At 37.2% G+C, this 9,900-nt stretch overlaps 1 long non-coding RNA gene across 1 annotated transcript; it reads right to left on the bottom strand.

Annotated features, from left to right (window-relative positions):
• Positions 1–7,507: 7,507 nt before the first annotated feature.
• On the bottom strand, positions 7,508–8,685 carry LOC116073290. The gene is made up of 2 exons (XR_004111756.1): positions 8,560–8,685; positions 7,508–7,815 (listed from the first exon to the last, which is right to left on the bottom strand). It is a non-coding gene; the product is annotated as an uncharacterized LOC116073290 (long non-coding RNA).
• Positions 8,686–9,900: the final 1,215 nt, after the last annotated feature.

Raw genomic sequence — 9,900 nt, 5'->3', positions numbered from 1 at the left:
GAAGCTCAAAATTGCTCTGTTTAGATTTTATTTTCTCAGTTGTTGGCCAATGTGCTTCATCGTATTAATATCAAAATCCAACAAAGTACTCAGAGCATTTTAGAGTCGTTAAACACTCTGCCCATTTATTCTTAAATTTGCATGTGCAAAATTGAAAGAACTAAGCTCAAACTTATGTGATTAAGAGCTAAAAAATCCAAAGTATTTTTTTCTGTGTGTAGAAAAAGCATGGAAGATCTGTAGTGGGACTGTATTTCATCCATTTCTGGACATTAGCAAGCAAATAATATTTTTTTCATTGTGATCTATCAGTATTATGCTGGTAAGATGCCGTCCAGCGCCACAGCTAGCTGAAAGAATGTGTACAGCTATACACAGGAAAGGATCTTGTTTTCCAAGAGAAAACCAGTGTGCTGGATCAACTAATAATCTGAGACACTTTCTCTGTATATCTCACAATCTGTACATTAATTTGTTGTTTTGATTTTATAAAAAATAAAGCTATCTTTCTTATAAAGGAAACACATCCTACCAGGCTTAGGAAGTGAAATGTTTTTTTTTTTTTTCCTTTTTGGATGCTTACAAGCTTTTTTTTTCTCCAAAGTTGCATATTTGAACCATATGTGACCATAAGTGGAACATGTTAGTTTTGATTGTGCCAGAGTTCCTAGGGGGCTCCCTAAATCGGAGGATGTGGCTGGTCACCCTAATTTTTGAGACCTAAATGCCTTTGCTTCTGGCTGGGATCCAGAACAGAATGTAGCAACTCTGTTTTCCCCATAATTTCTTCCATGCCATCCATAATCATCTCCCTTCATCCCAGGAGCTAGTTTAGCTCACCCTGTGGTAGCTTAATCAGTCAATTTTCCAGAGGATGAGAAGGTGAGAAATGATTGACAGGGGGAAGAATTTATGAGGGAAAGATAAAATTGTGTGTCAGAAAACATGGCTACTGGCCCAGTTCCAATGTTAGCAATTATCTGACTCTCTATTTCCCTCGTCTATTAAGTAGGAGTTTGGACTAGATTATTTCTAAGATATTTATGTTTAACATTCAATGATTCTGTCAAATTCTTGTATTATGAACTAAGGTAAAAAAAAGTTGAATTCAAAATGTTTCCATATATCCAGATTGCCACAAAGTAAATATAAATAGAAGAAATCAATGCAATGATAATTTGAACCTAGGCTCTGGAATCTGTCAATCAAATTGCCAGCATCTTCTTCTGAAGGCAGGCTTTTCAGTAAGTGGATGTAGCAGAACTGTTGTATCTGTCAGAGAATGCCAGAGCAAAGAATCAGGAAGTTATCTAAATACTCATACGTTTGGCTCCAGTGTTGCTGGAAAGCCTGAAGTCCACAGATCCCAATGGCAGAACAGAAAGGGATGGGAGCTGATGTTACTGCCCTGATCCAGAATCCCATCTTCTGCTGTTTCTCTTCAAGCCTTCTAATTTAGTGAATGAAGGCTACTGACCTTATCAAGGTTAGCAACCTCCACTATACAGAAGATGCTGTTAAAACGTTGACCCAATCTACTGCTTAGCATCTGATTAGCATCTGATTGAATAACCAAATTATCATAGATTAACCATCATAAGGCTGCAAGTACTGATTTAACAGCATTCCCTTTTCAATGCAACTACATTAGGAATTAAACTGCATTTGGGAGTTAACTTGAAAATTTGGCAGAGCTAAGCACATATTCTATGCTGCTGCATGTTAGTGTAATACTTCTTTCATGCGTTTCATTTGTTGGCATGTCACTTAACAACACAGGCCAACTGATGGTAGAGTAGATGACTTGGTTGCCATATCTCTTATGCTTCAGAATATTTAAGGGTTATGGTACCTATATATCCACCTCTATGTACCTTCTAATACAAAATCTGGAAGGTTTTTTGTTTTGTTTTGTTTTTTTCAGTTAAATGTGAATGAACACATAGACTCCTGAAACTGTGTAGGCTCCTCAGGATTAGATAGTTCAAATTCATGTTCAATGCTCTGATGCCTCCTACTTTAATTTTGAAATTTTCAGATTATTTTTCTATCCACAAATAATTTATTAAGCAGTGAATTACAATACAGTTGTGAATATTATTTTAAATTATTTAAATTAACCTTATAAAACACTTATCATCTGTATCTCCTAAAACAGATGGAAAATCATTTCCAGGGGAGGTCAAGTAATTTGCCTAAAAAAACACTTTTGCCATTAAAGCTTGAAGGTAATTTTTCATTTTATTTAGTTTTTTTTTTTAAATAAAAGATGCATTCTTTAAGGGGAAGGTTGTAGGTTGAGAAGAACAATTATATCTCATGTGATCTCTTTCCTCAAAAAACATGAAGCTTTCCCCCACTATCAGCACCCTTTGCTGGAGCTAAGCATGGTACTATTTTCCTCTAAGGCTAGGACTCAGGAGTCTGAAGCAGGAAGGAAGGACAATTCAGAGACTGCTCCACTTGGGAATCTTTCCCATATGCAATCATCAAATCTAGACACTATTGTGGATGCCAGCAAGTACTGGATGACAGGGGCCTAATATAGCTGTCTCCTGAGAGGCTCTGACAGTACCTGACTAATACAGAAGTGAAGGCTCACAGCCTTCCATTGAACTGAATACAGGGTCCCCAATGAAGGAGCTAGAAAAAGGACCCAAGGAGCTAAAGGGTTTACAGCCCCTTAGGATGAACAACAATATGAACTAACTAGTACCCTCAGAGCTCCCAGGGACTAAAACACCAACCAAAGAGTACACATGGTGGGACTCATGGCTCTAGCAGCATATGTATAGCAGAGGATGGCCAAGTTGGTCATCAATGGGAGGAGAAGCCCTTGGCCCTGTGAAGGTTCTATGCCCCATTGTAGGGGAATACCAGGGCCAGTAAGCAGGAGGGGGTGAAGTGGTGATCAGGGGCCGGGGGGAGAGATCAGGGTTTTTTTTTTGTTTTTTTTTGTTTTTCTTTTATTTTTGTTATTTTGTTATTTTGTTATTATTTTGTTATTATTGTTATTCTTTTATTTTTCTTTTCTTTTCTTTCTTTCTTTCTTTCTTTTTTTTTGAGGGCAAACTGAGAAAGGAGATATTGTAAATAAAGAAAACATCTAATGAAAATAAAAAAGTAATGACCTATCAAACAATGAAAAGACATGGAAGAAATTTACGTGTGACACTGTGGTAAATGTGAAGAGCTTCCACGTTGCTTACATGTTGCATGTTGAATAGTGCACAAATGCACTGCACAACACTCTCAAAAATGCAAATTGTAAAGAGAGAAGAGAGTGCCAAGGTGTTGGAAAAAAGGACATATAGATGGCATGGAGGAATTCCTGAAACTCTCCTGTGAAACATGAAAATTATTAATTTCAATGGTATGTAATATGTAATGATAGACTGTTAGACATATGTCCAATTCCACATAATGTACTGCATCCAACTGAACCTTAATGTGAACTGTGAAATCTGGATAATAATGTGCCACCGTGGGTCCATTGTTATAACAAATATACTAACTAGTGGGTTCTTTTTGTTTTTATTTTTTATTTTTTTTTTTTGTTGTACACAGAATTATTAACGGATATGTGGCTGGGGAGGGTGTTTCTCATTTTGTTGCTGTGAAATAGTCTTACTGTGGAGCCGGAACTTGCTGTGCCGCTCAGGCTGGTCTAAAACTCATAATTTTCCAGCAGATTATTTTTAATGATAGGTATATTACTACTTCAAATGAATTTATTCAAGAATTTGCATAGAGTGTCATTACTGCATTTTGACATATATTCTTTTGTTGTTGTTGTTTTGTTTTTTTGTTGTTGTTTTTTCGAGACAGGGTTTCTCTGTGTAGCCCTGGCTGTCCTGAAACTCACTCTGTAGACCAGGCTGGCCTCGAACTCAGAAATCCATCTGCCTCTGCCTCCCAAGTGCTAGGATCAAAGGCATGTTCCACCACCACCCAGCTTGACATATATTCTTAATTTAGCACTCTGATAGTTCCAGCTTGTAACTGTCTCCTCTGTGAAGAAGAGTGGAAAAAACCTATCAACTCTATAGAGATATTTCTTACTCCACAAGAAATATATATATATGTATATATAATATATATAATATGTATATTATATGTATATATGTGTCTGTGCATTTATTTGTGTGTGTGTCTCTGTGTGTGTGTCTGTGTGTAAACAGCTTCATATGCTCCAAGTGACACTATGAATTGCTACATTTGTTTTTCTAATAACTACTGTTCTAGGCTTGCTTTTAAAATAAACTTAATCCCAGCCATTTGATTTTATAAAAGAAGACACAGGAGCCAGATGCTGGGGTGAAAGGCTCCTAGCTCAGAGAGGTAGAAAAAGCTGACCTTCCTGTTCCGCTGACATGCAAGACAGAACAGACAGAAAAGACTCCTCCTTCTCCACACTGTCTTAAAGCTGCCTTAAATAGCTTTCTACTCGAAGTCCCTCCCTTCTATTCACTTACGATCACGCTCTGTCAGCTGGTTACTTGTTTTGCCTCTTGACCTAGGGTTGACTTTGTTTAGCTAGTGGATTGAAGGTGTATGCTAGGGCTGAACCATACCACAAATGCTTGTTTGGAGTAAACAGAAAGCTCTAGGCTCAAAGGCTGAACCACATTAGAAACAAATTCTTACAGTTCACCATCTTAGGGTTCACAGCGTGATCAAATGTCCTGCAACCCAGGCTCAAGAAACAATGGGGTATTGACTCAATGGGTAGAATTTATATAAAGATATTAGACTGTGCAGTACAGTTCTATCTATTTAAATAGCTTAGACAAGTCACACTTAAACAATGTTCTTAGGCTTTTCAAGGTACTTTAGAATAAGATACTCACCCATGCCTTTTGCATAATTATCATACACCTTCTAGAAAGGAACATCATTGCACCCTCACTTTCACCTCCATCCATCCATTCCCATAATCTATCCTGCCTTCTCCAAGCATATTTTGTAAGTCATGAAAGGGGAACTAAAGTTGGAGACACCCATGTTCTGTCCCTGCAAGAGGTCAGGGATACCTAAAGGGAGTGAGTATAAGAGAGAGGACTGCAGCAGGTAGAGAGTGAACAAATTGTAGCATACAGACTTCAGGAGCCAAGCCCTGACCCCACAGTTCCTTAGATAATTTGGTATTTCCTTAGTGGTGAAAATATTTCCACAAATGAAGGCATTTCCTTTTCTTGCCAAATTCAATTTAGTGTGAAGATAAGAATATGTGTATGAACATTCAGAGCATCTTGATCCATGATGGCCAAATACTGGAAACCCCAAAGGCTCTTAGAGGATAGAATGGTTAAGTAAAATAGTATGTATACCATGAACACTGTGAGACATACCAAACTGTTGGCAGACATAATAACATGCACCCAGGATCTTATGTCAAGTAAGAGTGTGATCCCTAAAGGACCACACACTTCATGGTTCCATTCATGTGACGCTCTTTAGGTAACAGAATAGGAAGGAATGGCTTTGAACTTTCAGAGGTTAAGGTAAGGGGAAGAGAGGAGTGTGCCTATAAAAGAGTTCTGCAAGGTCCCTGTAACTATAACTATTTCTTGATAACATTGATATCAATGTCCTAGGTAAAATTAGACCCTGTGTTTTAAGGTGAACGCAATTTGTTCTGTGTAAACTACCATAATGTCAAAGTAAAATTGTTTGACCTAAATATTGTTTGTGCATAGTATATAAGCCCATTTCTATGTAGCTTCTATTCTTTTCTGCATATCATTCTACACCTGGGCCACACTGTGGCTATATGGTAGACCTCGGCAAGAAGTAAACCAGACATGCTTTTGCCAATGATTTCAGAACTCAAAGGCCAAGTTCAAGTCCAGCCCAGAATACACAGAAAGACCTTACCACTCAAAAGAAGTAAATAAGAAAAAAAGACCATGAATGTAGAGTGGCTCTTCTCATAATATTAATTTCAAGAAAATCAAAGTTTCTCCTTGATTTCTAACCTCAAGTACAGTTCAACAAGATCTGTGTGTCTTCAGATTTTTTTTTAAATAAGCTTGTACATGCTAACAAAATGTCTTAAATTAAATCTATAAATCAGGCTGGGAAGCAGTAGATCTTTGTTTTGTTTTGTTTTTCCTGGAGTGTTCTAATAAATACTTTGAGTTTTTTCAACTATTTATTCCTTGCCACTTTGTTATATTTGGTGTGATTAAAGTATGTACTTTTAATGGTTTCTTAATTTGAGTTATGAGCATTCATTTTCAGTATCCATTCATTTACCCAAGGGAATAAAATATCAGACCAAAATGATTTCCGACACAAGGGGAATAAAAGTCTTTAATTTTTAATCTTTGATTAACTTGCTTACTGAAGACTAGATGCCACTAGACAAAAAAAAGAAAGGAAGAAAGAAAAAAGAAAGAAAGAAAGAAAGAGAGAAAGAAAAGAAGGAAGAAAGGAAGAAAGAAAGACAAAAGAAAAAGAAAAGAAAAATATAATTCTACTTTCTTCACATATTTTTCATCTCTTCTCTAAAACCCAAGTGTGCCTCATTCACTCATGGTCACATTAAAAGTTCATGTACCCAGTTAGAACTTAAATCTAATATGCAGTAGTATTTATTATCTGCTCTATTCAAATTCAGTATTGAGTCATCATGCAAGGACTCAATGTGTGTGTGTGTGTGTGTGTGTGTGTGTGTGTGAGAGAGAGAGAGAGAGAGAGAGAGAGAGAGAGAGAGAGAGATGAGAAAAAGTTATGTTTTTCATGGTTTTCTCAGTTTACTTTCACTGCCCTTGTTTCCCAAAGGCAGACAAGGGCAAGGGCAAACTTGTGGAAAAAACCAAAAGGGTTGTAGGTAGCTTTCATTTTGCTTCTGCTATATACTTCCTTGATAACAGCAGTGATCTATTCCAGACAGACTCTTACACCCATAGTGTGCCATCAAAGAAAAAGATATAGGTACTTATCATAGAGGACCCTCCTCACCCTAGTACCAGGTCATCACACCTGCATGATCACCTCAGCTCAGCAGCAGTACACCTTTAAGCAAAAGACCCTGCAGCACAGCTTCCTCAAGCTGGTGAGACCAAAGTTAACCTTGCCGAGCTATTTGATGTCAGCCCCTCTTAACCTAGAAAGTATCTCTCAAGTAGGGTTGAAGATGGGACTGGTTAGAAATAGTCGGGTATTCACAGGACTCTAAATGTTTCTCTTAGTTTCCTAGCCCTATCCTTGGGAATGCTCTTTAGAGCTATAAGAGTTAACTGGCTTCAGGGCTGCAACATGGATTATCTTTCTTAAACCCTGCCAGACAAATGCTGTAGCTCTGAGACATGGTCTTTAGAACACTGGGTTAATCTCACTTGCTTTCTTTAAATTAGGACTTGAAAGAAGACATTCCATTTAACATTCTGTTTGATGTTATTTATACCACTTTAGTTAATACATTGAATGGGTGAGCAGGAGACTGTATGGTCAAGAAGAAAAGGAAGAAGGAAAACCATTTGGTACAATGACTTTAAAATCATTCTGTCCTAATGCCAATTTTATTAGAAATTTGTTATTACATGACAAGACACGTTTTGCTCAAATTTATCAACTTGAAAGAAAGATATATTTTTTTTACACATGACTAAGAGTACCAAATCTCGGAGGCAAATGGTTCAGGCTAAGGTCTGCCATGAGGTTGTAATCATGATGTTCACTTGGGTTCATATTAGCTGAGAACTTGAATGAGCTAGCAAGTCACCTCCATGATGACTCATAATGTTGGCAGTAAAATTCTTCAGCACAGAGCCTCTTCATAAAGCTATTCACTGCATGGCAGCTGGCTTTCTTCAGAGCCATCATCAGTGTAAGTTCGGTAAGGGAGAAGGCAAGGGGAGGGGAGAGGAGAGACATTAGGTCATTACTTTTGGCACATCTGTCTGTCATACAGACCACCTCTGGTATAATGTGGGTAGATGTGAATGAGTGAGGGTAGTGCTGATGGGTTCATCCTGGACACAGGCTATCACGACCATTATTTATATAGCTAAACTCCTTCAAAGTACCTAAATTCAATGATGCTAGAGAAGAAATGAACTCATTTTAACACTATCACAAATTTCTCAAGATGAAATTATTCACCTGAATATGCCTATCAAGAAATTAAATTTATAATGAATAATCTCACCAAAAGGATATATATTGGCCCATGTAGTTTCACTGAAGAATTCTATCAACCATTAAAAAAACCTCAAATCAATTTTATATAGTCTCTTTCCATGTGATTTTTATGAGATTAAAATTATACTGATACTGAAGCCAGAAAAGAAAGTACCAGAAAAACAAAATTATAGATGGATATCCCTCACTAATTTAGATGTAAATGCCTACAATAAAATTTAGCAAATTGAGTACAGCAATGTACAAAATTAATTCCACCCCATGACTAACTGGGCTTTCTTTCACAAATGCAGGACTAATTCAGCATTCAGAAACAATCATATAAAATGCCTTATCAGCAGCTAGCAAAGAGAAAACACAGTCTTATCAGTCAACACAGGAAAAGGGCATTTGGTAAAAACCAATACTTACTTGGGATTTTAAAATGAGTCTCAGAAAAGTAAGACTAGAAGTAACCTTTTTCTCTTTACTAAGAGGTATCCTTACAGATCCGATAAACAGCATAACACAGTGAAAAGTGGCTTTCCTGATGCTCTGTTTGTTCTCTAAGATTAGGAACATGATAAGGATGTTTAAGAATTTTCTTTTGTCAAATCATAATCAACATAGTTCCAGAATTTTTAAAGAAGGCAACAAAGAAGATTGGAAATTTGATAAGAAAAAACAGATCTATTTATAGATAAGATTATCTCATAGGAAATACCAAAGAATCTTATCCAAATGAAAAAACCTGTATGTTTCTCTCTGTTTCACATATATAGATATATATGTACATAGAGATAGCTTTCACATATATACATATACATATCAATACATACATATACATAGCACGCACACACCTTTTCCTAACTTCTGATTCAAATTCAGAGTAGACCAAATTATAGAAATGTCTGATTATCAGAACTAGTGAAAGATTAAAATAATCTTTGTTATGTGAAATAAGTCAAGAAAAACATAAGTAGAGAGAAATTGAAAGCCAGGAACCAAGCCCCTGCTGGGAGTCCCAGAGTCTAACCATTAGTCCATTAGAAAGGAGAAGTCTCTACTCTTGAACCCACCACTTCTGCCAAGTGAAGAAAACTGTGTATTTGATATTTGTGTATGTGTTTGTATGTGTATGTGTATGTGTGTGTGTGTGCGTGTGCGTTTGCACATGAGCAGGATGCTCAGTGCATTCACATATGGTCATGCATATTCATACAGGTACCTGCAGAGACCAGAAGAGGGCATCAGATGCTCTGGAGCTGAATTATGGGGTCCTTGCAAGCTACCTGATGTGAGAGCTGAGAACCAAGCTCTGGTCCTGTGAAGAAGCAGTAAGTCTCTAACCACTGAGCTGTTCTATTACATGTGCATTTTGAGTTTATATCTGTGGAACTGTGATGATTGTACTATGTAGGATGAGATGATGGAGTAATCATTTGTTAATGTCTTAAAACCCAGACCTCTACGAAGAAGCAACTCAAAGCAGTGCAAAAAAAGCCTGCCAATGATTCCTGACCAGTTCTAATCAGCTAAAATTCTCTCTATATCAGAAATTTTGTTTCCCTTCTGGAGTGTCAGGAGCCCCATACACTGGAAGCCAAACTGGAACAGAGTTTGCATTGCATAGCACCTGGTAAAAGACGCAGTGTCCAATATTCAGTGATGAGAGCCCTTGCCTCTGGAAATCAAAATGGTTGCAGCCTTGATGCTATGAACACAAGTGTTGCATGGATAGTTCAGTCAATCCCTGTAAATGTGAAAGTGGTA

Source organism: Mastomys coucha, unplaced genomic scaffold (assembly GCF_008632895.1).
Source record: "Mastomys coucha isolate ucsf_1 unplaced genomic scaffold, UCSF_Mcou_1 pScaffold23, whole genome shotgun sequence".
Taxonomy (NCBI): Eukaryota; Metazoa; Chordata; class Mammalia; order Rodentia; family Muridae; genus Mastomys; species Mastomys coucha.
Note: the sequence above shows the minus strand (reverse complement) of the source record. Positions and strands in the feature narration are given on the sequence as shown.